Source organism: Brienomyrus brachyistius, unplaced genomic scaffold (genome assembly GCF_023856365.1).
Source record: "Brienomyrus brachyistius isolate T26 unplaced genomic scaffold, BBRACH_0.4 scaffold686, whole genome shotgun sequence".
Taxonomy (NCBI): Eukaryota; Metazoa; Chordata; class Actinopteri; order Osteoglossiformes; family Mormyridae; genus Brienomyrus; species Brienomyrus brachyistius.
This window is the reverse complement of record NW_026042961.1, coordinates 52,501-70,564: the sequence shown is the minus strand read 5'-3', so window position 1 is coordinate 70,564 and position 18,064 is coordinate 52,501. Positions and strand designations below refer to the sequence as shown.

The following is an 18,064-nucleotide window of genomic DNA, read 5'->3' as shown; positions in this document are numbered from 1 at the left end:
CTCCATGGGGGACGTATCAGATATTAAACTGATAAGAACAGATACTACACTTGATCTTAGCCAAAAGGCCGAGAAGCGATGCCCGCAGACTGCGCCCCCGCCGGGCTCCGGCATGTGGGACGCCGACGGAGCCGGCGCGGCTGGGTCCTCGCCAGCCTCTCTGGGAGGGTGGCGCCCGGCGAGACCACGCACGATCCAGAGGACCAGAAACGCGCCACTGGGCAGATAGAGCCGGCCGCTAAGCCGGGCACAGTCTTACTTTGATACAGCAGCGGTGCAGCTCTGCTTGCACAGAGCCTCCAAAATACAGCGACTCATCGCTATCCCTCTCCACGGAAATCTTTAGTAAAAAGGCGAAAGATTTATACGGGATGAAGAGAGACCCGAGTCGATGCAGAGCCGTCGCTCAGCAGGTGGCCGCTAGCCGGGCCTCCGTGACGCCCCCGCTCGGGGTTGAATTCTCGGGGGCGTCGCAGCCACCGGCCTCGGGGGCCCCGACTCCTCCCTGTCCTCCTGGCATCTGAAAGATCAGCAATCATGTAAACAGACATGAGAGAAAATTCAAAAGGCAAAGACGACGGCCTGCCTTACCTCAGCACAGCTGCCCACCCCTCAGAGAGCGTACCATGACCGTGCTTTTTATAAGTATAATTAAAAAAAAAAAAAAAAAAAAAAAAAAAAAGAAAACCGGAGGGAAGCGGGACCGGCGCCGGACAGGGTCCGTCCCTCACGACACCGGCTAATCGCCTGGCAAGCGGCGCAGGCTCTCGGTCTGATAAGCGGAACCCGATCAGCTCTGTCTTTCAACAGCAGGGGGCAGTAGAGGTGCACCGTTCCCAGAAACACTGCAATACCGGGTCGATGCGTGGAGCGGACGGGGCAAGCCCCACTTCCGGCTCCCTGTTCCAAAAATCCGTTTAATATGTGGTCCCCTCCATGGGGGACGTATCAGATATTAAACTGATAAGAACAGATACTACACTTGATCTTAGCCAAAAGGCCGAGAAGCGATGCCCGCAGACTGCGCCCCGCCGGGCTCCGGCATGTGGGACGCCGACGGAGCGGCGCGGCTGGGTCCTCGCCAGCCTCTCTGGGAGGTGGCGCCCGGCGAGACCACGCACGATCCCAGAGGACCAGAAACGCGCCACTGGGCAGATAGAGCCGGCCGCTAAGCCGGGCACAGTCTTACTTTGATACAGCAGCGGTGCAGCTCTGCTTGCACAGAGCCTCCAAAAATACAGCGAACTCATCGCTATCCCTCTCCACGGAAATCTTTAGTAAAAGGCGAAAGATTTATACGGGATGAAGAGAGACCCGAGTCGATGCAGAGCCGTCGCTCAGCAGGTGGCCGCTAGCCGGGCCTCCGTGACGCCCCCGCTCGGGGTTGAATTCTCGGGGGCGTCGCAGCCACCGGCCTCGGGGCCCCGACTCCTCCCTGTCCTCCTGGCATCTGAAAGATCAGCAATCATGTAAACAGACATGAGAGAAAATTCAAAAGGCAAAGACGACGGCCTGCCTTACCTCAGCACAGCTGCCCACCCCTCAGAGAGCGTACCATGACCGTGCTTTTTATAATTAAATTAAAAAAAAAAAAAAAAAAAAAAAAAAAAAAAAAGAAAAACGGAGGGAAGCGGGACCGGCGCACGGACAGGGTCCGTCCCTCACGACACCGGCTAATCGCCTGGCAAGCGGCGCAGGCTCTCGGTCTGATAAGCGGAACACGATCAGCTCTGTCTTTCAACAGCAGGGGGCAGTAGCGGTGCACCGTTCCCAGAAACACTGCAATACCGGGTCGATGCGTGGAGCGGACGGGGCAAGCCCCACTTCCGGCTCCCTGTTCCAAAAATCCGTTTAATATGTGGTCCCCTCCATGGGGGACGTATCAGATATTAAACTGATAAGAACAGATACTACACTTGATCTTAGCCAAAAGGCCGAGAAGCGAAGCGATGCCGCAGACTGCGCCCCGCCGGGCTCCGGCATGTGGGACGCCGACGGAGCCGGCGCGGCTGGGTCCTCGCCAGCCTCTCTGGGAGGTGGCGCCCGGCGAGACCACGCACGATCCCAGAGGACCAGAAACGCGCCACTGGGCAGATAGAGCCGGCCGCTAAGCCGGGCACAGTCTTACTTTGATACAGCAGCGGTGCAGCTCTGCTTGCACAGAGCCTCCAAAAATACAGCGAACTCATCGCTATCCCTCTCCACGGAAATCTTTAGTAAAAGGCGAAAGATTTATACGGGATGAAGAGAGACCCGAGTCGATGCAGAGCCGTCGCTCAGCAGGTGGCCGCTAGCCGGGCCTCCGTGACGCCCCCGCTCGGGGTTGAATTCTCGGGGGCGTCGCAGCCACCGGCCTCGGGCCCCGACTCCTCCCTGTCCTCCTGGCATCTGAAAGATCAGCAATCATGTAAACAGACATGAGAGAAATTCAAAAGGCAAAGACGACGGCCTGCCTTACCTCAGCACAGCTGCCCACCCCTCAGAGAGCGTACCATGACCGTGCTTTTTATAATTAAATTAAAAAAAAAAAAAAAAAAAAAAAAAAAAAAGAAAAACGGAGGGAAGCGGGACCGGCGCACGGACAGGGTCCGTCCCTCACGACACCGGCTAATCGCCTGGCAAGCGGCGCAGGCTCTCGGTCTGATAAGCGGAACACCGATCAGCTCTGTCTTTCAACAGCAGGGGCAGTAGAGGTGCACCGTTCCCAGAAACACTGCAATACCGGGTCGATGCGTGGAGCGGACGGGGCAAGCCCCACTTCCGGCTCCCTGTTCCAAAAATCCGTTTAATATGTGGTCCCCTCCATGGGGGACGTATCAGATATTAAACTGATAAGAACAGATACTACACTTGATCTTAGCCAAAAGGCCGAGAAGCGATGCCCGCAGACTGCGCCCCGCCGGGCTCCGGCATGTGGGACGCCGACGGAGCCGGCGCGGCTGGGTCCTCGCCAGCCTCTCTGGGAGGTGGCGCCCGGCGAGACCACGCACGATCCCAGAGGACCAGAAACGCGCCACTGGGCAGATAGAGCCGGCCGCTAAGCCGGGCACAGTCTTACTTTGATACAGCAGCGGTGCAGCTCTGCTTGCACAGAGCCTCCAAAAATACAGCGAACTCATCGCTATCCCTCTCCACGGAAATCTTTAGTAAAAGGCGAAAGATTTATACGGGATGAAGAGAGACCCGAGTCGATGCAGAGCCGTCGCTCAGCAGGTGGCCGCTAGCCGGGCCTCCGTGACGCCCCCGCTCGGGGTTGAATTCTCGGGGGCGTCGCAGCCACCGGCCTCGGGGCCCCGACTCCTCCCTGTCCTCCTGGCATCTGAAAGATCAGCAATCATGTAAACAGACATGAGAGAAAATTCAAAAGGCAAAGACGACGGCCTGCCTTACCTCAGCACAGCTGCCCACCCCTCAGAGAGCGTACCATGACCGTGCTTTTTATAATTAAATTAAAAAAAAAAAAAAAAAAAAAAAAAAAAAAAAGAAAAACGGAGGGAAGCGGGGACCGGCGCACGGACAGGGTCCGTCCCTCACGACACCGGCTAATCGCCTGGCAAGCGGCGCAGGCTCTCGGTCTGATAAGCGGAACACCGATCAGCTCTGTCCTTTCAACAGCAGGGGGCAGTAGCGGTGCACCGTTCCCAGAAACACTGCAATACGGGTCGATGCGTGGAGCGGACGGGGCAAGCCCCACTTCCGGCTCCCTGTTCCAAAAATCCGTTTAATATGTGGTCCCCTCCATGGGGGACGTATCAGATATTAAACTGATAAGAACAGATACTACACTTGATCTTAGCCAAAAGGCCGAGAAGCGATGCCCGCAGACTGCGCCCCGCCGGGCTCCGGCATGTGGGACGCCGACGGAGCCGGCGCGGCTGGGTCCTCGCCAGCCTCTCTGGGAGGTGGCGCCCGGCGAGACCACGCACGATCCCAGAGGACCAGAAACGCGCCACTGGGCAGATAGAGCCGGCCGCTAAGCCGGGCACAGTCTTACTTTGATACAGCAGCGGTGCAGCTCTGCTTGCACAGAGCCTCCAAAAATACAGCGAACTCATCGCTATCCCTCTCCACGGAAATCTTTAGTAAAAGGCGAAAGATTTATACGGGATGAAGAGAGACCCGAGTCGATGCAGAGCCGTCGCTCAGCAGGTGGCCCGCTAGCCGGGCCTCCGTGACGCCCCCGCTCGGGGTTGAATTCTCGGGGGCGTCGCAGCCACCGGCCTCGGGGCCCCGACTCCTCCCTGTCCTCCTGGCATCTGAAAGATCAGCAATCATGTAAACAGACATGAGAGAAAATTCAAAAGGCAAAGACGACGGCCTGCCTTACCTCAGCACAGCTGCCCACCCCTCAGAGAGCGTACCATGACCGTGCTTTTTATAATTAAATTAAAAAAAAAAAAAAAAAAAAAAAAAAAAAAAGAAAAACGGAGGGAAGCGGGACCGGCGCACGGACAGGGTCCGTCCCTCACGACACCGGCTAATCGCCTGGCAAGCGGCGCAGGCTCTCGGTCTGATAAGCGGAACACCGATCAGCTCTGTCTTTCAACAGCAGGGGGCAGTAGAGGTGCACCGTTCCCAGAAACACTGCAATACCGGGTCGATGCGTGGAGCGGACGGGGCAAGCCCCACTTCCGGCTCCCTGTTCCAAAAATCCGTTTAATATGTGGTCCCCTCCATGGGGGACGTATCAGATATTAAACTGATAAGAACAGATACTACACTTGATCTTAGCCAAAAGGCCGAGAAGCGATGCCCGCAGACTGCGCCCCGCCGGGCTCCGGCATGTGGGACGCCGACGGAGCCGGCGCGGCTGGGTCCTCGCCAGCCTCTCTGGGAGGTGGCGCCCGGCGAGACCACGCACGATCCCAGAGGACCAGAAACGCGCCACTGGGCAGATAGAGCCGGCCGCTAAGCCGGGCACAGTCTTACTTTGATACAGCAGCGTGTGCAGCTCTGCTTGCACAGAGCCTCCAAAAATACAGCGAACTCATCGCTATCCCTCTCCACGGAAATCTTTAGTAAAAGGCGAAAGATTTATACGGGATGAAGAGAGACCCGAGTCGATGCAGAGCCGTCGCTCAGCAGGTGGCCGCTAGCCGGGCCTCCGTGACGCCCCCGCTCGGGGTTGAATTCTCGGGGGCGTCGCAGCCCACCGGCCTCGGGGCCCCGACTCCTCCCTGTCCTCCTGGCATCTGAAAGATCAGCAATCATGTAAACAGACATGAGAGAAAATTCAAAAGGCAAAGACGACGGCCTGCCTTACCTCAGCACAGCTGCCCACCCCTCAGAGAGCGTACCATGACCGTGCTTTTTATAATTAAATTAAAAAAAAAAAAAAAAAAAAAAAAAAAAAGAAAAACGGAGGGAAGCGGGACCGGCGCACGGACAGGGTCCGTCCCTCACGACACCGGCTAATCGCCTGGCAAGCGGCGCAGGCTCTCGGTCTGATAAGCGGAACACCGATCAGCTCTGTCTTTCAACAGCAGGGGGCAGTAGCGGTGCACCGTTCCCAGAAACACTGCAATACCGGGTCGATGCGTGGAGCGGACGGGGCAAGCCCCACTTCCGGCTCCCTGTTCCAAAAATCCGTTTAATATGTGGTCCCCTCCATGGGGGACGTATCAGATATTAAACTGATAAGAACAGATACTACACTTGATCTTAGCCAAAAGGCCGAGAAGCGATGCCCGCAGACTGCGCCCCGCCGGGCTCCGGCATGTGGGACGCCGACGGAGCCGGCGCGGCTGGGTCCTCGCCAGCCTCTCTGGGAGGTGGCGCCCGGCGAGACCACGCACGATCCCAGAGGACCAGAAACGCGCCACTGGGCAGATAGAGCCGGCCGCTAAGCCGGGCACAGTCTTACTTTGATACAGCAGCGGTGCAGCTCTGCTTGCACAGAGCCTCCAAAAATACAGCGAACTCATCGCTATCCCTCTCCACGGAAATCTTTAGTAAAAGGCGAAAGATTTATACGGGATGAAGAGAGACCCGAGTCGATGCAGAGCCGTCGCTCAGCAGGTGGCCGCTAGCCGGGCCTCCGTGACGCCCCCGCTCGGGGGTTGAATTCTCGGGGGCGTCGCAGCCACCGGCCTCGGGGCCCCGACTCCTCCCTGTCCTCCTGGCATCTGAAAGATCAGCAATCATGTAAACAGACATGAGAGAAAATTCAAAAGGCAAAGACGACGGCCTGCCTTACCTCAGCACAGCTGCCCACCCCTCAGAGAGCGTACCATGACCGTGCTTTTTATAATTAAATTAAAAAAAAAAAAAAAAAAAAAAAAAAAAAGAAAAACGGAGGGAAGCGGGACCGGCGCACGGACAGGGTCCGTCCCTCACGACACCGGCTAATCGCCTGGCAAGCGGCGCAGGCTCTCGGTCTGATAAGCGGAACACCGATCAGCTCTGTCTTTCAACAGCAGGGGGCAGTAGAGGTGCACCGTTCCCAGAAACACTGCAATACCGGGTCGATGCGTGGAGCGGACGGGGCAAGCCCCACTTCCGGCTCCCTGTTCCAAAAATCCGTTTAATATGTGGTCCCCTCCATGGGGGACGTATCAGATATTAAACTGATAAGAACAGATACTACACTTGATCTTAGCCAAAAGGCCGAGAAGCGATGCCCGCAGACTGCGCCCCGCCGGGCTCCGGCATGTGGGACGCCGACGGAGCCGGCGCGGCTGGGTCCTCGCCAGCCTCTCTGGGAGGTGGCGCCCGGCGAGACCACGCACGATCCCAGAGGACCAGAAACGCGCCACTGGGCAGATAGAGCCGGCCGCTAAGCCGGGCACAGTCTTACTTTGATACAGCAGCGGTGCAGCTCTGCTTGCACAGAGCCTCCAAAAATACAGCGAACTCATCGCTATCCCTCTCCACGGAAATCTTTAGTAAAAGGCGAAAGATTTATACGGGATGAAGAGAGACCCGAGTCGATGCAGAGCCGTCGCTCAGCAGGTGGCCGCTAGCCGGGCCTCCGTGACGCCCCCGCTCGGGGTTGAATTCTCGGGGGCGTCGCAGCCACCGGCCTCGGGGCCCCGACTCCTCCCTGTCCTCCTGGCATCTGAAAGATCAGCAATCATGTAAACAGACATGAGAGAAAATTCAAAAGGCAAAGACGACGGCCTGCCTTACCTCAGCACAGCTGCCCACCCCTCAGAGAGCGTACCATGACCGTGCTTTTTATAATTAAATTAAAAAAAAAAAAAAAAAAAAAAAAAAAAAAAGAAAAACGGAGGGAAGCGGGACCGGCGCACGGACAGGGTCCGTCCCTCACGACACCGGCTAATCGCCTGGCAAGCGGCGCAGGCTCTCGGTCTGATAAGCGGAACACCGATCAGCTCTGTCTTTCAACAGCAGGGGGCAGTAGAGGTGCACCGTTCCCAGAAACACTGCAATACCGGGTCGATGCGTGGAGCGGACGGGGCAAGCCCCACTTCCGGCTCCCTGTTCCAAAAATCCGTTTAATATGTGGTCCCCTCCATGGGGGACGTATCAGATATTAAACTGATAAGAACAGATACTACACTTGATCTTAGCCAAAAGGCCGAGAAGCGATGCCCGCAGACTGCGCCCCGCCGGGCTCCGGCATGTGGGACGCCGACGGAGCCGGCGCGGCTGGGTCCTCGCCAGCCTCTCTGGGAGGTGGCGCCCGGCGAGACCACGCACGATCCCAGAGGACCAGAAACGCGCCACTGGGCAGATAGAGCCGGCCGCTAAGCCGGGCACAGTCTTACTTTGATACAGCAGCGGTGCAGCTCTGCTTGCACAGAGCCTCCAAAAATACAGCGAACTCATCGCTATCCCTCTCCACGGAAATCTTTAGTAAAAGGCGAAAGATTTATACGGGATGAAGAGAGACCCGAGTCGATGCAGAGCCGTCGCTCAGCAGGTGGCCGCTAGCCGGGCCTCCGTGACGCCCCCGCTCGGGGTTGAATTCTCGGGGGCGTCGCAGCCACCGGCCTCGGGGCCCCGACTCCTCCCTGTCCTCCTGGCATCTGAAAGATCAGCAATCATGTAAACAGACATGAGAGAAAATTCAAAAGGCAAAGACGACGGCCTGCCTTACCTCAGCACAGCTGCCCACCCCTCAGAGAGCGTACCATGACCGTGCTTTTTATAATTAAATTAAAAAAAAAAAAAAAAAAAAAAAAAAAAAAGAAAAACGGAGGGAAGCGGGACCGGCGCACGGACAGGGTCCGTCCCTCACGACACCGGCTAATCGCCTGGCAAGCGGCGCAGGCTCTCGGTCTGATAAGCGGAACACCGATCAGCTCTGTCTTTCAACAGCAGGGGGCAGTAGAGGTGCACCGTTCCCAGAAACACTGCAATACCGGGTCGATGCGTGGAGCGGACGGGGCAAGCCCCACTTCCGGCTCCCTGTTCCAAAAATCCGTTTAATATGTGGTCCCCTCCATGGGGGACGTATCAGATATTAAACTGATAAGAACAGATACTACACTTGATCTTAGCCAAAAGGCCGAGAAGCGATGCCCGCAGACTGCGCCCCGCCGGGCTCCGGCATGTGGGACGCCGACGGAGCCGGCGCGGCTGGGTCCTCGCCAGCCTCTCTGGGAGGTGGCGCCCGGCGAGACCACGCACGATCCCAGAGGACCAGAAACGCGCCACTGGGCAGATAGAGCCGGCCGCTAAGCCGGGCACAGTCTTACTTTGATACAGCAGCGGTGCAGCTCTGCTTGCACAGAGCCTCCAAAAATACAGCGAACTCATCGCTATCCCTCTCCACGGAAATCTTTAGTAAAAGGCGAAAGATTTATACGGGATGAAGAGAGACCCGAGTCGATGCAGAGCCGTCGCTCAGCAGGTGGCCGCTAGCCGGGCCTCCGTGACGCCCCCGCTCGGGGTTGAATTCTCGGGGGCGTCGCAGCCACCGGCCTCGGGGCCCCGACTCCTCCCTGTCCTCCTGGCATCTGAAAGATCAGCAATCATGTAAACAGACATGAGAGAAAATTCAAAAGGCAAAGACGACGGCCTGCCTTACCTCAGCACAGCTGCCCACCCCTCAGAGAGCGTACCATGACCGTGCTTTTTATAATTAAATTAAAAAAAAAAAAAAAAAAAAAAAAAAAAAAAGAAAAACGGAGGGAAGCGGGACCGGCGCACGGACAGGGTCCGTCCCTCACGACACCGGCTAATCGCCTGGCAAGCGGCGCAGGCTCTCGGTCTGATAAGCGGAACACCGATCAGCTCTGTCTTTCAACAGCAGGGGGCAGTAGAGGTGCACCGTTCCCAGAAACACTGCAATACCGGGTCGATGCGTGGAGCGGACGGGGCAAGCCCCACTTCCGGCTCCCTGTTCCAAAAATCCGTTTAATATGTGGTCCCCTCCATGGGGGACGTATCAGATATTAAACTGATAAGAACAGATACTACACTTGATCTTAGCCAAAAGGCCGAGAAGCGATGCCCGCAGACTGCGCCCCGCCGGGCTCCGGCATGTGGGACGCCGACGGAGCCGGCGCGGCTGGGTCCTCGCCAGCCTCTCTGGGAGGTGGCGCCCGGCGAGACCACGCACGATCCCAGAGGACCAGAAAACGCGCCACTGGGCAGATAGAGCCGGCCGCTAAGCCGGGCACAGTCTTACTTTGATACAGCAGCGGTGCAGCTCTGCTTGCACAGAGCCTCCAAAAATACAGCGAACTCATCGCTATCCCTCTCCACGGAAATCTTTAGTAAAAGGCGAAAGATTTATACGGGATGAAGAGAGACCCGAGTCGATGCAGAGCCGTCGCTCAGCAGGTGGCCGCTAGCCGGGCCTCCGTGACGCCCCCGCTCGGGGTTGAATTCTCGGGGGCGTCGCAGCCACCGGCCTCGGGGCCCCGACTCCTCCCTGTCCTCCTGGCATCTGAAAGATCAGCAATCATGTAAACAGACATGAGAGAAAATTCAAAAGGCAAAGACGACGGCCTGCCTTACCTCAGCACAGCTGCCCACCCCTCAGAGAGCGTACCATGACCGTGCTTTTTATAATTAAATTAAAAAAAAAAAAAAAAAAAAAAAAAAAAAGAAAAACGGAGGGAAGCGGGACCGGCGCACGGACAGGGTCCGTCCCTCACGACACCGGCTAATCGCCTGGCAAGCGGCGCAGGCTCTCGGTCTGATAAGCGGAACACCGATCAGCTCTGTCTTTCAACAGCAGGGGGCAGTAGAGGTGCACCGTTCCCAGAAACACTGCAATACCGGGTCGATGCGTGGAGCGGACGGGGCAAGCCCCACTTCCGGCTCCCTGTTCCAAAAATCCGTTTAATATGTGGTCCCCTCCATGGGGGACGTATCAGATATTAAACTGATAAGAACAGATACTACACTTGATCTTAGCCAAAAGGCCGAGAAGCGATGCCCGCAGACTGCGCCCCGCCGGGCTCCGGCATGTGGGACGCCGACGGAGCCGGCGCGGCTGGGTCCTCGCCAGCCTCTCTGGGAGGTGGCGCCCGGCGAGACCACGCACGATCCCAGAGGACCAGAAACGCGCCACTGGGCAGATAGAGCCGGCCGCTAAGCCGGGCACAGTCTTACTTTGATACAGCAGCGGTGCAGCTCTGCTTGCACAGAGCCTCCAAAAATACAGCGAACTCATCGCTATCCCTCTCCACGGAAATCTTTAGTAAAAGGCGAAAGATTTATACGGGATGAAGAGAGACCCGAGTCGATGCAGAGCCGTCGCTCAGCAGGTGGCCGCTAGCCGGGCCTCCGTGACGCCCCCGCTCGGGGTTGAATTCTCGGGGGCGTCGCAGCCACCGGCCTCGGGGCCCCGACTCCTCCCTGTCCTCCTGGCATCTGAAAGATCAGCAATCATGTAAACAGACATGAGAGAAAATTCAAAAGGCAAAGACGACGGCCTGCCTTACCTCAGCACAGCTGCCCACCCCTCAGAGAGCGTACCATGACCGTGCTTTTTATAATTAAATTAAAAAAAAAAAAAAAAAAAAAAAAAAAAAAAAGAAAAACGGAGGGAAGCGGGACCGGCGCACGGACAGGGTCCGTCCCTCACGACACCGGCTAATCGCCTGGCAAGCGGCGCAGGCTCTCGGTCTGATAAGCGGAACACCGATCAGCTCTGTCTTTCAACAGCAGGGGGCAGTAGCGGTGCACCGTTCCCAGAAACACTGCAATACCGGGTCGATGCGTGGAGCGGACGGGGCAAGCCCCACTTCCGGCTCCCTGTTCCAAAAATCCGTTTAATATGTGGTCCCCTCCATGGGGGACGTATCAGATATTAAACTGATAAGAACAGATACTACACTTGATCTTAGCCAAAAGGCCGAGAAGCGATGCCCGCAGACTGCGCCCCGCCGGGCTCCGGCATGTGGGACGCCGACGGAGCCGGCGCGGCTGGGTCCTCGCCAGCCTCTCTGGGAGGTGGCGCCCGGCGAGACCACGCACGATCCCAGAGGACCAGAAACGCGCCACTGGGCAGATAGAGCCGGCCGCTAAGCCGGGCACAGTCTTACTTTGATACAGCAGCGGTGCAGCTCTGCTTGCACAGAGCCTCCAAAAATACAGCGAACTCATCGCTATCCCTCTCCACGGAAATCTTTAGTAAAAGGCGAAAGATTTATACGGGATGAAGAGAGACCCGAGTCGATGCAGAGCCGTCGCTCAGCAGGTGGCCGCTAGCCGGGCCTCCGTGACGCCCCCGCTCGGGGTTGAATTCTCGGGGGCGTCGCAGCCACCGGCCTCGGGGCCCCGACTCCTCCCTGTCCTCCTGGCATCTGAAAGATCAGCAATCATGTAAACAGACATGAGAGAAAATTCAAAAGGCAAAGACGACGGCCTGCCTTACCTCAGCACAGCTGCCCACCCCTCAGAGAGCGTACCATGACCGTGCTTTTTATAATTAAATTAAAAAAAAAAAAAAAAAAAAAAAAAAAAAAAGAAAAACGGAGGGAAGCGGGACCGGCGCACGGACAGGGTCCGTCCCTCACGACACCGGCTAATCGCCTGGCAAGCGGCGCAGGCTCTCGGTCTGATAAGCGGAACACCGATCAGCTCTGTCTTTCAACAGCAGGGGGCAGTAGCGGTGCACCGTTCCCAGAAACACTGCAATACCGGGTCGATGCGTGGAGCGGACGGGGCAAGCCCCACTTCCGGCTCCCTGTTCCAAAAATCCGTTTAATATGTGGTCCCCTCCATGGGGGACGTATCAGATATTAAACTGATAAGAACAGATACTACACTTGATCTTAGCCAAAAGGCCGAGAAGCGATGCCCGCAGACTGCGCCCCGCCGGGCTCCGGCATGTGGGACGCCGACGGAGCCGGCGCGGCTGGGTCCTCGCCAGCCTCTCTGGGAGGTGGCGCCCGGCGAGACCACGCACGATCCCAGAGGACCAGAAACGCGCCACTGGGCAGATAGAGCCGGCCGCTAAGCCGGGCACAGTCTTACTTTGATACAGCAGCGGTGCAGCTCTGCTTGCACAGAGCCTCCAAAAATACAGCGAACTCATCGCTATCCCTCTCCACGGAAATCTTTAGTAAAAGGCGAAAGATTTATACGGGATGAAGAGAGACCCGAGTCGATGCAGAGCCGTCGCTCAGCAGGTGGCCGCTAGCCGGGCCTCCGTGACGCCCCCGCTCGGGGTTGAATTCTCGGGGGCGTCGCAGCCACCGGCCTCGGGGCCCCGACTCCTCCCTGTCCTCCTGGCATCTGAAAGATCAGCAATCATGTAAACAGACATGAGAGAAAATTCAAAAGGCAAAGACGACGGCCTGCCTTACCTCAGCACAGCTGCCCACCCCTCAGAGAGCGTACCATGACCGTGCTTTTTATAATTAAATTAAAAAAAAAAAAAAAAAAAAAAAAAAAAAAAGAAAAACGGAGGGAAGCGGGACCGGCGCACGGACAGGGTCCGTCCCTCACGACACCGGCTAATCGCCTGGCAAGCGGCGCAGGCTCTCGGTCTGATAAGCGGAACACCGATCAGCTCTGTCTTTCAACAGCAGGGGGCAGTAGAGGTGCACCGTTCCCAGAAACACTGCAATACCGGGTCGATGCGTGGAGCGGACGGGGCAAGCCCCACTTCCGGCTCCCTGTTCCAAAAATCCGTTTAATATGTGGTCCCCTCCATGGGGGACGTATCAGATATTAAACTGATAAGAACAGATACTACACTTGATCTTAGCCAAAAGGCCGAGAAGCGATGCCCGCAGACTGCGCCCCGCCGGGCTCCGGCATGTGGGACGCCGACGGAGCCGGCGCGGCTGGGTCCTCGCCAGCCTCTCTGGGAGGTGGCGCCCGGCGAGACCACGCACGATCCCAGAGGACCAGAAACGCGCCACTGGGCAGATAGAGCCGGCCGCTAAGCCGGGCACAGTCTTACTTTGATACAGCAGCGGTGCAGCTCTGCTTGCACAGAGCCTCCAAAAATACAGCGAACTCATCGCTATCCCTCTCCACGGAAATCTTTAGTAAAAGGCGAAAGATTTATACGGGATGAAGAGAGACCCGAGTCGATGCAGAGCCGTCGCTCAGCAGGTGGCCGCTAGCCGGGCCTCCGTGACGCCCCCGCTCGGGGTTGAATTCTCGGGGGCGTCGCAGCCACCGGCCTCGGGGCCCCGACTCCTCCCTGTCCTCCTGGCATCTGAAAGATCAGCAATCATGTAAACAGACATGAGAGAAAATTCAAAAGGCAAAGACGACGGCCTGCCTTACCTCAGCACAGCTGCCCACCCCTCAGAGAGCGTACCATGACCGTGCTTTTTATAATTAAATTAAAAAAAAAAAAAAAAAAAAAAAAAAAAAAGAAAAACGGAGGGAAGCGGGACCGGCGCACGGACAGGGTCCGTCCCTCACGACACCGGCTAATCGCCTGGCAAGCGGCGCAGGCTCTCGGTCTGATAAGCGGAACACCGATCAGCTCTGTCTTTCAACAGCAGGGGGCAGTAGCGGTGCACCGTTCCCAGAAACACTGCAATACCGGGTCGATGCGTGGAGCGGACGGGGCAAGCCCCACTTCCGGCTCCCTGTTCCAAAAATCCGTTTAATATGTGGTCCCCTCCATGGGGGACGTATCAGATATTAAACTGATAAGAACAGATACTACACTTGATCTTAGCCAAAAGGCCGAGAAGCGATGCCCGCAGACTGCGCCCCGCCGGGCTCCGGCATGTGGGACGCCGACGGAGCCGGCGCGGCTGGGTCCTCGCCAGCCTCTCTGGGAGGTGGCGCCCGGCGAGACCACGCACGATCCCAGAGGACCAGAAACGCGCCACTGGGCAGATAGAGCCGGCCGCTAAGCCGGGCACAGTCTTACTTTGATACAGCAGCGGTGCAGCTCTGCTTGCACAGAGCCTCCAAAAATACAGCGAACTCATCGCTATCCCTCTCCACGGAAATCTTTAGTAAAAGGCGAAAGATTTATACGGGATGAAGAGAGACCCGAGTCGATGCAGAGCCGTCGCTCAGCAGGTGGCCGCTAGCCGGGCCTCCGTGACGCCCCCGCTCGGGGTTGAATTCTCGGGGGCGTCGCAGCCACCGGCCTCGGGGCCCCGACTCCTCCCTGTCCTCCTGGCATCTGAAAGATCAGCAATCATGTAAACAGACATGAGAGAAAATTCAAAAGGCAAAGACGACGGCCTGCCTTACCTCAGCACAGCTGCCCACCCCTCAGAGAGCGTACCATGACCGTGCTTTTTATAATTAAATTAAAAAAAAAAAAAAAAAAAAAAAAAAAAAAAGAAAAACGGAGGGAAGCGGGACCGGCGCACGGACAGGGTCCGTCCCTCACGACACCGGCTAATCGCCTGGCAAGCGGCGCAGGCTCTCGGTCTGATAAGCGGAACACCGATCAGCTCTGTCTTTCAACAGCAGGGGGCAGTAGAGGTGCACCGTTCCCAGAAACACTGCAATACCGGGTCGATGCGTGGAGCGGACGGGGCAAGCCCCACTTCCGGCTCCCTGTTCCAAAAATCCGTTTAATATGTGGTCCCCTCCATGGGGGACGTATCAGATATTAAACTGATAAGAACAGATACTACACTTGATCTTAGCCAAAAGGCCGAGAAGCGATGCCCGCAGACTGCGCCCCGCCGGGCTCCGGCATGTGGGACGCCGACGGAGCCGGCGCGGCTGGGTCCTCGCCAGCCTCTCTGGGAGGTGGCGCCCGGCGAGACCACGCACGATCCCAGAGGACCAGAAACGCGCCACTGGGCAGATAGAGCCGGCCGCTAAGCCGGGCACAGTCTTACTTTGATACAGCAGCGGTGCAGCTCTGCTTGCACAGAGCCTCCAAAAATACAGCGAACTCATCGCTATCCCTCTCCACGGAAATCTTTAGTAAAAGGCGAAAGATTTATACGGGATGAAGAGAGACCCGAGTCGATGCAGAGCCGTCGCTCAGCAGGTGGCCGCTAGCCGGGCCTCCGTGACGCCCCCGCTCGGGGTTGAATTCTCGGGGGCGTCGCAGCCACCGGCCTCGGGGCCCCGACTCCTCCCTGTCCTCCTGGCATCTGAAAGATCAGCAATCATGTAAACAGACATGAGAGAAAATTCAAAAGGCAAAGACGACGGCCTGCCTTACCTCAGCACAGCTGCCCACCCCTCAGAGAGCGTACCATGACCGTGCTTTTTATAATTAAATTAAAAAAAAAAAAAAAAAAAAAAAAAAAAAAAAGAAAAACGGAGGGAAGCGGGACCGGCGCACGGACAGGGTCCGTCCCTCACGACACCGGCTAATCGCCTGGCAAGCGGCGCAGGCTCTCGGTCTGATAAGCGGAACACCGATCAGCTCTGTCTTTCAACAGCAGGGGGCAGTAGCGGTGCACCGTTCCCAGAAACACTGCAATACCGGGTCGATGCGTGGAGCGGACGGGGCAAGCCCCACTTCCGGCTCCCTGTTCCAAAAATCCGTTTAATATGTGGTCCCCTCCATGGGGGACGTATCAGATATTAAACTGATAAGAACAGATACTACACTTGATCTTAGCCAAAAGGCCGAGAAGCGATGCCCGCAGACTGCGCCCCGCCGGGCTCCGGCATGTGGGACGCCGACGGAGCCGGCGCGGCTGGGTCCTCGCCAGCCTCTCTGGGAGGTGGCGCCCGGCGAGACCACGCACGATCCCAGAGGACCAGAAACGCGCCACTGGGCAGATAGAGCCGGCCGCTAAGCCGGGCACAGTCTTACTTTGATACAGCAGCGGTGCAGCTCTGCTTGCACAGAGCCTCCAAAAATACAGCGAACTCATCGCTATCCCTCTCCACGGAAATCTTTAGTAAAAGGCGAAAGATTTATACGGGATGAAGAGAGACCCGAGTCGATGCAGAGCCGTCGCTCAGCAGGTGGCCGCTAGCCGGGCCTCCGTGACGCCCCCGCTCGGGGTTGAATTCTCGGGGGCGTCGCAGCCACCGGCCTCGGGGCCCCGACTCCTCCCTGTCCTCCTGGCATCTGAAAGATCAGCAATCATGTAAACAGACATGAGAGAAAATTCAAAAGGCAAAGACGACGGCCTGCCTTACCTCAGCACAGCTGCCCACCCCTCAGAGAGCGTACCATGACCGTGCTTTTTATAATTAAATTAAAAAAAAAAAAAAAAAAAAAAAAAAAAAAGAAAAACGGAGGGAAGCGGGACCGGCGCACGGACAGGGTCCGTCCCTCACGACACCGGCTAATCGCCTGGCAAGCGGCGCAGGCTCTCGGTCTGATAAGCGGAACACCGATCAGCTCTGTCTTTCAACAGCAGGGGGCAGTAGAGGTGCACCGTTCCCAGAAACACTGCAATACCGGGTCGATGCGTGGAGCGGACGGGGCAAGCCCCACTTCCGGCTCCCTGTTCCAAAAATCCGTTTAATATGTGGTCCCCTCCATGGGGGACGTATCAGATATTAAACTGATAAGAACAGATACTACACTTGATCTTAGCCAAAAGGCCGAGAAGCGATGCCCGCAGACTGCGCCCCGCCGGGCTCCGGCATGTGGGACGCCGACGGAGCCGGCGCGGCTGGGTCCTCGCCAGCCTCTCTGGGAGGTGGCGCCCGGCGAGACCACGCACGATCCCAGAGGACCAGAAACGCGCCACTGGGCAGATAGAGCCGGCCGCTAAGCCGGGCACAGTCTTACTTTGATACAGCAGCGGTGCAGCTCTGCTTGCACAGAGCCTCCAAAAATACAGCGAACTCATCGCTATCCCTCTCCACGGAAATCTTTAGTAAAAGGCGAAAGATTTATACGGGATGAAGAGAGACCCGAGTCGATGCAGAGCCGTCGCTCAGCAGGTGGCCGCTAGCCGGGCCTCCGTGACGCCCCCGCTCGGGGTTGAATTCTCGGGGGCGTCGCAGCCACCGGCCTCGGGGCCCCGACTCCTCCCTGTCCTCCTGGCATCTGAAAGATCAGCAATCATGTAAACAGACATGAGAGAAAATTCAAAAGGCAAAGACGACGGCCTGCCTTACCTCAGCACAGCTGCCCACCCCTCAGAGAGCGTACCATGACCGTGCTTTTTATAATTAAATTAAAAAAAAAAAAAAAAAAAAAAAAAAAAAAAGAAAAACGGAGGGAAGCGGGACCGGCGCACGGACAGGGTCCGTCCCTCACGACACCGGCTAATCGCCTGGCAAGCGGCGCAGGCTCTCGGTCTGATAAGCGGAACACCGATCAGCTCTGTCTTTCAACAGCAGGGGGCAGTAGAGGTGCACCGTTCCCAGAAACACTGCAATACCGGGTCGATGCGTGGAGCGGACGGGGCAAGCCCCACTTCCGGCTCCCTGTTCCAAAAATCCGTTTAATATGTGGTCCCCTCCATGGGGGACGTATCAGATATTAAACTGATAAGAACAGATACTACACTTGATCTTAGCCAAAAGGCCGAGAAGCGATGCCCGCAGACTGCGCCCCGCCGGGCTCCGGCATGTGGGACGCCGACGGAGCCGGCGCGGCTGGGTCCTCGCCAGCCTCTCTGGGAGGTGGCGCCCGGCGAGACCACGCACGATCCCAGAGGACCAGAAACGCGCCACTGGGCAGATAGAGCCGGCCGCTAAGCCGGGCACAGTCTTACTTTGATACAGCAGCGGTGCAGCTCTGCTTGCACAGAGCCTCCAAAAATACAGCGAACTCATC

The 18,064-nt window shown here is 57.2% G+C and overlaps 39 non-coding genes and 1 pseudogene across 39 annotated transcripts in view; all 40 read right to left on the bottom strand.

Moving 5' to 3' along the window:
• LOC125729488 (U2 spliceosomal RNA) lies at positions 1-80 on the bottom strand (annotated as a pseudogene; the record flags this gene model as incomplete).
• Positions 81-278: 198 nt separating this feature from the next.
• LOC125729580 (U5 spliceosomal RNA) lies at positions 279-391 on the bottom strand. The gene has a single exon (XR_007390007.1). It is a non-coding gene; the product is annotated as a U5 spliceosomal RNA (small nuclear RNA).
• A 429-nt stretch (positions 392-820) lies between these two features.
• LOC125729601 (U2 spliceosomal RNA) lies at positions 821-1,012 on the bottom strand. The gene has a single exon (XR_007390028.1). It is a non-coding gene; the product is annotated as a U2 spliceosomal RNA (small nuclear RNA).
• Positions 1,013-1,208: 196 nt separating this feature from the next.
• On the bottom strand, positions 1,209-1,322 carry LOC125729576 (U5 spliceosomal RNA). Its single transcript, XR_007390003.1, has one exon. It is a non-coding gene; the product is annotated as a U5 spliceosomal RNA (small nuclear RNA).
• A 432-nt stretch (positions 1,323-1,754) lies between these two features.
• LOC125729465 (U2 spliceosomal RNA) lies at positions 1,755-1,946 on the bottom strand. The gene has a single exon (XR_007389895.1). It is a non-coding gene; the product is annotated as a U2 spliceosomal RNA (small nuclear RNA).
• Positions 1,947-2,147: 201 nt separating this feature from the next.
• On the bottom strand, positions 2,148-2,261 carry LOC125729574 (U5 spliceosomal RNA). The gene has a single exon (XR_007390002.1). It is a non-coding gene; the product is annotated as a U5 spliceosomal RNA (small nuclear RNA).
• A 427-nt stretch (positions 2,262-2,688) lies between these two features.
• On the bottom strand, positions 2,689-2,880 carry LOC125729600 (U2 spliceosomal RNA). The gene has a single exon (XR_007390027.1). It is a non-coding gene; the product is annotated as a U2 spliceosomal RNA (small nuclear RNA).
• Positions 2,881-3,077: 197 nt separating this feature from the next.
• Positions 3,078-3,191, bottom strand: LOC125729573 (U5 spliceosomal RNA). The gene has a single exon (XR_007390001.1). It is a non-coding gene; the product is annotated as a U5 spliceosomal RNA (small nuclear RNA).
• Positions 3,192-3,625: 434 nt separating this feature from the next.
• LOC125729481 (U2 spliceosomal RNA) lies at positions 3,626-3,816 on the bottom strand. The gene has a single exon (XR_007389911.1). It is a non-coding gene; the product is annotated as a U2 spliceosomal RNA (small nuclear RNA).
• A 197-nt stretch (positions 3,817-4,013) lies between these two features.
• Positions 4,014-4,127, bottom strand: LOC125729571 (U5 spliceosomal RNA). The gene has a single exon (XR_007389999.1). It is a non-coding gene; the product is annotated as a U5 spliceosomal RNA (small nuclear RNA).
• A 432-nt stretch (positions 4,128-4,559) lies between these two features.
• LOC125729599 (U2 spliceosomal RNA) lies at positions 4,560-4,751 on the bottom strand. Its single transcript, XR_007390026.1, has one exon. It is a non-coding gene; the product is annotated as a U2 spliceosomal RNA (small nuclear RNA).
• A 198-nt stretch (positions 4,752-4,949) lies between these two features.
• On the bottom strand, positions 4,950-5,063 carry LOC125729570 (U5 spliceosomal RNA). The gene has a single exon (XR_007389998.1). It is a non-coding gene; the product is annotated as a U5 spliceosomal RNA (small nuclear RNA).
• A 430-nt stretch (positions 5,064-5,493) lies between these two features.
• LOC125729622 (U2 spliceosomal RNA) lies at positions 5,494-5,685 on the bottom strand. The gene has a single exon (XR_007390049.1). It is a non-coding gene; the product is annotated as a U2 spliceosomal RNA (small nuclear RNA).
• A 197-nt stretch (positions 5,686-5,882) lies between these two features.
• LOC125729569 (U5 spliceosomal RNA) lies at positions 5,883-5,996 on the bottom strand. The gene has a single exon (XR_007389996.1). It is a non-coding gene; the product is annotated as a U5 spliceosomal RNA (small nuclear RNA).
• Positions 5,997-6,426: 430 nt separating this feature from the next.
• On the bottom strand, positions 6,427-6,618 carry LOC125729598 (U2 spliceosomal RNA). The gene has a single exon (XR_007390025.1). It is a non-coding gene; the product is annotated as a U2 spliceosomal RNA (small nuclear RNA).
• A 197-nt stretch (positions 6,619-6,815) lies between these two features.
• LOC125729568 (U5 spliceosomal RNA) lies at positions 6,816-6,929 on the bottom strand. Its single transcript, XR_007389995.1, has one exon. It is a non-coding gene; the product is annotated as a U5 spliceosomal RNA (small nuclear RNA).
• Positions 6,930-7,360: 431 nt separating this feature from the next.
• Positions 7,361-7,552, bottom strand: LOC125729596 (U2 spliceosomal RNA). Its single transcript, XR_007390024.1, has one exon. It is a non-coding gene; the product is annotated as a U2 spliceosomal RNA (small nuclear RNA).
• A 197-nt stretch (positions 7,553-7,749) lies between these two features.
• Positions 7,750-7,863, bottom strand: LOC125729567 (U5 spliceosomal RNA). The gene has a single exon (XR_007389994.1). It is a non-coding gene; the product is annotated as a U5 spliceosomal RNA (small nuclear RNA).
• A 430-nt stretch (positions 7,864-8,293) lies between these two features.
• On the bottom strand, positions 8,294-8,485 carry LOC125729595 (U2 spliceosomal RNA). Its single transcript, XR_007390023.1, has one exon. It is a non-coding gene; the product is annotated as a U2 spliceosomal RNA (small nuclear RNA).
• A 197-nt stretch (positions 8,486-8,682) lies between these two features.
• Positions 8,683-8,796, bottom strand: LOC125729566 (U5 spliceosomal RNA). The gene has a single exon (XR_007389993.1). It is a non-coding gene; the product is annotated as a U5 spliceosomal RNA (small nuclear RNA).
• A 431-nt stretch (positions 8,797-9,227) lies between these two features.
• LOC125729594 (U2 spliceosomal RNA) lies at positions 9,228-9,419 on the bottom strand. The gene has a single exon (XR_007390022.1). It is a non-coding gene; the product is annotated as a U2 spliceosomal RNA (small nuclear RNA).
• Positions 9,420-9,617: 198 nt separating this feature from the next.
• Positions 9,618-9,731, bottom strand: LOC125729565 (U5 spliceosomal RNA). The gene has a single exon (XR_007389992.1). It is a non-coding gene; the product is annotated as a U5 spliceosomal RNA (small nuclear RNA).
• A 429-nt stretch (positions 9,732-10,160) lies between these two features.
• On the bottom strand, positions 10,161-10,352 carry LOC125729592 (U2 spliceosomal RNA). The gene has a single exon (XR_007390020.1). It is a non-coding gene; the product is annotated as a U2 spliceosomal RNA (small nuclear RNA).
• A 197-nt stretch (positions 10,353-10,549) lies between these two features.
• LOC125729563 (U5 spliceosomal RNA) lies at positions 10,550-10,663 on the bottom strand. The gene has a single exon (XR_007389991.1). It is a non-coding gene; the product is annotated as a U5 spliceosomal RNA (small nuclear RNA).
• Positions 10,664-11,095: 432 nt separating this feature from the next.
• On the bottom strand, positions 11,096-11,287 carry LOC125729621 (U2 spliceosomal RNA). Its single transcript, XR_007390048.1, has one exon. It is a non-coding gene; the product is annotated as a U2 spliceosomal RNA (small nuclear RNA).
• Positions 11,288-11,484: 197 nt separating this feature from the next.
• On the bottom strand, positions 11,485-11,598 carry LOC125729562 (U5 spliceosomal RNA). The gene has a single exon (XR_007389990.1). It is a non-coding gene; the product is annotated as a U5 spliceosomal RNA (small nuclear RNA).
• A 431-nt stretch (positions 11,599-12,029) lies between these two features.
• On the bottom strand, positions 12,030-12,221 carry LOC125729620 (U2 spliceosomal RNA). The gene has a single exon (XR_007390047.1). It is a non-coding gene; the product is annotated as a U2 spliceosomal RNA (small nuclear RNA).
• A 197-nt stretch (positions 12,222-12,418) lies between these two features.
• Positions 12,419-12,532, bottom strand: LOC125729561 (U5 spliceosomal RNA). The gene has a single exon (XR_007389989.1). It is a non-coding gene; the product is annotated as a U5 spliceosomal RNA (small nuclear RNA).
• Positions 12,533-12,963: 431 nt separating this feature from the next.
• Positions 12,964-13,155, bottom strand: LOC125729591 (U2 spliceosomal RNA). Its single transcript, XR_007390018.1, has one exon. It is a non-coding gene; the product is annotated as a U2 spliceosomal RNA (small nuclear RNA).
• A 197-nt stretch (positions 13,156-13,352) lies between these two features.
• LOC125729559 (U5 spliceosomal RNA) lies at positions 13,353-13,466 on the bottom strand. Its single transcript, XR_007389987.1, has one exon. It is a non-coding gene; the product is annotated as a U5 spliceosomal RNA (small nuclear RNA).
• Positions 13,467-13,896: 430 nt separating this feature from the next.
• Positions 13,897-14,088, bottom strand: LOC125729618 (U2 spliceosomal RNA). The gene has a single exon (XR_007390046.1). It is a non-coding gene; the product is annotated as a U2 spliceosomal RNA (small nuclear RNA).
• Positions 14,089-14,285: 197 nt separating this feature from the next.
• On the bottom strand, positions 14,286-14,399 carry LOC125729558 (U5 spliceosomal RNA). The gene has a single exon (XR_007389985.1). It is a non-coding gene; the product is annotated as a U5 spliceosomal RNA (small nuclear RNA).
• A 431-nt stretch (positions 14,400-14,830) lies between these two features.
• Positions 14,831-15,022, bottom strand: LOC125729590 (U2 spliceosomal RNA). The gene has a single exon (XR_007390017.1). It is a non-coding gene; the product is annotated as a U2 spliceosomal RNA (small nuclear RNA).
• Positions 15,023-15,219: 197 nt separating this feature from the next.
• LOC125729557 (U5 spliceosomal RNA) lies at positions 15,220-15,333 on the bottom strand. The gene has a single exon (XR_007389984.1). It is a non-coding gene; the product is annotated as a U5 spliceosomal RNA (small nuclear RNA).
• Positions 15,334-15,765: 432 nt separating this feature from the next.
• LOC125729616 (U2 spliceosomal RNA) lies at positions 15,766-15,957 on the bottom strand. The gene has a single exon (XR_007390044.1). It is a non-coding gene; the product is annotated as a U2 spliceosomal RNA (small nuclear RNA).
• Positions 15,958-16,154: 197 nt separating this feature from the next.
• LOC125729556 (U5 spliceosomal RNA) lies at positions 16,155-16,268 on the bottom strand. Its single transcript, XR_007389983.1, has one exon. It is a non-coding gene; the product is annotated as a U5 spliceosomal RNA (small nuclear RNA).
• A 430-nt stretch (positions 16,269-16,698) lies between these two features.
• LOC125729589 (U2 spliceosomal RNA) lies at positions 16,699-16,890 on the bottom strand. The gene has a single exon (XR_007390016.1). It is a non-coding gene; the product is annotated as a U2 spliceosomal RNA (small nuclear RNA).
• Positions 16,891-17,087: 197 nt separating this feature from the next.
• Positions 17,088-17,201, bottom strand: LOC125729555 (U5 spliceosomal RNA). Its single transcript, XR_007389982.1, has one exon. It is a non-coding gene; the product is annotated as a U5 spliceosomal RNA (small nuclear RNA).
• A 431-nt stretch (positions 17,202-17,632) lies between these two features.
• Positions 17,633-17,824, bottom strand: LOC125729588 (U2 spliceosomal RNA). The gene has a single exon (XR_007390015.1). It is a non-coding gene; the product is annotated as a U2 spliceosomal RNA (small nuclear RNA).
• Positions 17,825-18,021: 197 nt separating this feature from the next.
• The window catches only part of LOC125729554 (U5 spliceosomal RNA), a 114-nt gene continuing 71 nt past the window's right edge, over positions 18,022-18,064 (bottom strand). The window contains exon 1 of the small nuclear RNA XR_007389981.1: positions 18,022-18,064. This exon is cut by the window's right edge and continues 71 nt beyond it. This is a non-coding gene — a small nuclear RNA (U5 spliceosomal RNA).